The sequence below is a fragment of the Lactuca saligna genome, unplaced genomic scaffold (assembly GCF_052625555.1).
Source record: "Lactuca saligna cultivar CGN05327 unplaced genomic scaffold, ASM5262555v1 scaffold_290, whole genome shotgun sequence".
Classification (NCBI taxonomy): Eukaryota; Viridiplantae; Streptophyta; class Magnoliopsida; order Asterales; family Asteraceae; genus Lactuca; species Lactuca saligna.
This window is the reverse complement of record NW_027629849.1, coordinates 57,501-60,523: the sequence shown is the minus strand read 5'-3', so window position 1 is coordinate 60,523 and position 3,023 is coordinate 57,501.

The following is a 3,023-nucleotide window of genomic DNA, read 5'->3' as shown; positions in this document are numbered from 1 at the left end:
ATGCATCTTCGGGCTAATCAATGTCTGTTCCTGTCACCAAGCTCTTTGTGCATTATGTATATATAGGGGGTACATGGGGACTAATACCACCCTTGGTGCCCGACAGGTGTGTTGGGAAACCTAAGCAAGCGAGGCTGGCAAGGCAAGCCACCCAAGGGAACAAGGCACCTTGCCACACACATGCCCACGAACGACCAAGGCAACAAGGCAACCTTGCCACACAAATGCCCATGGGGGACTACCACCACTTGGTGCCCAGAAGCGTGTATGACGAACAAGGCATGGTGTTGGGAATTATGCATCTTCGGGCTAATCAATGTCTGTTCCTGTCACCAAGCTCTTTGTGCATTATGTATATATAGGGGGTACATGGGGACTAATACCACCCTTGGTGCCCGACAGGTGTGTTGGGAAACCTAAGCAAGCGAGGCTGGCAAGGCAAGCCACCCAAGGGAACAAGGCACCTTGCCACACACATGCCCACGAACGACCAAGGCAACAAGGCAACCTTGCCACACAAATGCCCATGGGGGACTACCACCACTTGGTGCCCAGAAGCGTGTATGACGAACAAGGCATGGTGTTGGGAATTATGCATCTTCGGGCTAATCAATGTCTGTTCCTGTCACCAAGCTCTTTGTGCATTATGTATATATAGGGGGTACATGGGGACTAATACCACCCTTGGTGCCCGACAGGTGTGTTGGGAAACCTAAGCAAGCGAGGCTGGCAAGGCAAGCCACCCAAGGGAACAAGGCACCTTGCCACACACATGCCCACGAACGACCAAGGCAACAAGGCAACCTTGCCACACAAATGCCCATGGGGGACTACCACCACTTGGTGCCCAGAAGCGTGTATGACGAACAAGGCATGGTGTTGGGAATTATGCATCTTCGGGCTAATCAATGTCTGTTCCTGTCACCAAGCTCTTTGTGCATTATGTATATATAGGGGGTACATGGGGACTAATACCACCCTTGGTGCCCGACAGGTGTGTTGGGAAACCTAAGCAAGCGAGGCTGGCAAGGCAAGCCACCCAAGGGAACAAGGCACCTTGCCACACACATGCCCATGAACGACCAAGGGAACAAGGCAACCTTGCCACGCACAAACCCATCCACGAACGACCAAGGGAACAATGCATACGGGGCTGGCAAGGCAAGCAGGCTACCCAAGGGAACAAAGCCTCTTCCCACACACAGACCCATGAACGACCAAGGGAACAAGGGTGTGAACGACCAAGGAACAATGCGTATTGCCACACACATTCCCATGAACGACCAAGGGAACAAGGCTACCTCCCAAACAAACACACATGAACGACCAAGTGAAGAAGGCTTCTTCCCACACACAACCCCATGAACGACCAAGGGAACAAGTTTACTTCGTACACGAACACCCATGAACGACCAATGGAACAAGGCATCTTGCCACACACATGCCCATGAGCAACCCAATCCCATCCTCATCGGTCTAAGGAACAAGGGGCCTTGACAAACCATGAGCAGATTTCTAAGCAAGTCAAACGATGAAGGGAGCAAAGTGTAGTTCCTACTTAGTACATAGTAAATTGAATATATGAGTTCCAATCCGATCAACTCGTGTTCTTTCGAGTTCATCTAAGCCACTTATGAATACCTAAAAGCCTTATCTGCCTGCCTATCACCAGGCGACAGGGACAAACACCCAAATATGATATATTTTCATTTCAAGTCCATTCGTCTATGTTAACAACGACCCACACAAATTTTCAATGGCATTCCTACTTGATTTGAGCGACATTCCAACAAGTAGGGAACCATCGCTTCAAGGCATGACCAAGGATAGGACACAAACATTTACGCCTCAAACATGACATTTTGTTTTTTTTTTTTTATTTATTTCAAAGCTTTTCATTTATAATAAAAAGCATCCCTACAAAATTTTGTGTCAATCCGAATTAATTCGAGCGAGTTATGGACGATTTCGCACAATTATGCATCCTTGGGCAAATCAATGTCTGTTCCTGTCACCAAGCTCTTTGTATAATATGTATATATAGGGGAACCATGGGACTGCTGCCCATTGGCGCCCCAAGGGTGTCCAACGCCCAAGGCTCTCGAGGCTGGCACGCTCAAGGCATGGCCAAGACGCCCGCTCTTGACGAAAATGGGGCCAAAACGCCCCCCATTGGCGCCCCACTCCCGTGTCCCCTCGCCCCCAAGTCGTGTGTGTCCAAAAATTATGCATCATCAGGGAAATCAATGTCTGTTCCTGTCACCAAGCTCTTTGTGCAATATGTATATATAGGGGGTACCATGGGGTCTCATTCTCATAGGTGCCCGGCATGGTTGATGGGCAAATAAGAATCGTGAGGCTGTATCGAGCACACACGAGGCATGCCAAGCCAAGCCCCACGACCCATGAAAGAGGCCATCCCCCCCAACACGTTGCCTTGATTTCTCGAACGGTGACCTGAAAATTAGCCCCATCTCCTTGAGTCTCCTCGACGTTGTGCCCATACACTAGCCCGTTGCCTTGATTTTCCTCGACATAGGGCGCAGAAACTAGCCCCGTTGGCTTCACCTGTGCCTCGACGCCGTGCGCATACTAAGAAATATACATCCTCAGGGAAAGCAATGGGTGTTGCTGTCACCAAGCTCCTTGTGCAATATGTATATATAGGGGGGGAGCCGTGGGTGAGCATGGGAAGGGATGAAGGTGCCAGACTGCCTTTGAGCGCGAGCTTGGGTGACTGTTGCTTGATTCCTAGTCGGTGGCATAATACCCCTCCGAGTGGGGGCCTTGGCGTGGTGTGGGGATGCCTCGTTAGGTCTCTGCGACACCGATCCAGGGTTGTGGTCTAGCTTTGGAAGTTTGGGATGGTGCTGTTTGTGTGGCAATTCGATGACGATGTGCTTGCTGATCTATGTTTGACGTGCTACTGGTGCTAGCCAGCATTTGATTTGTGCTGATGATTGGGAAAAGATAGGCGTTAAAGTGGCATGTGTTGCTTTTTGTGATACTACTATGGTACGCTA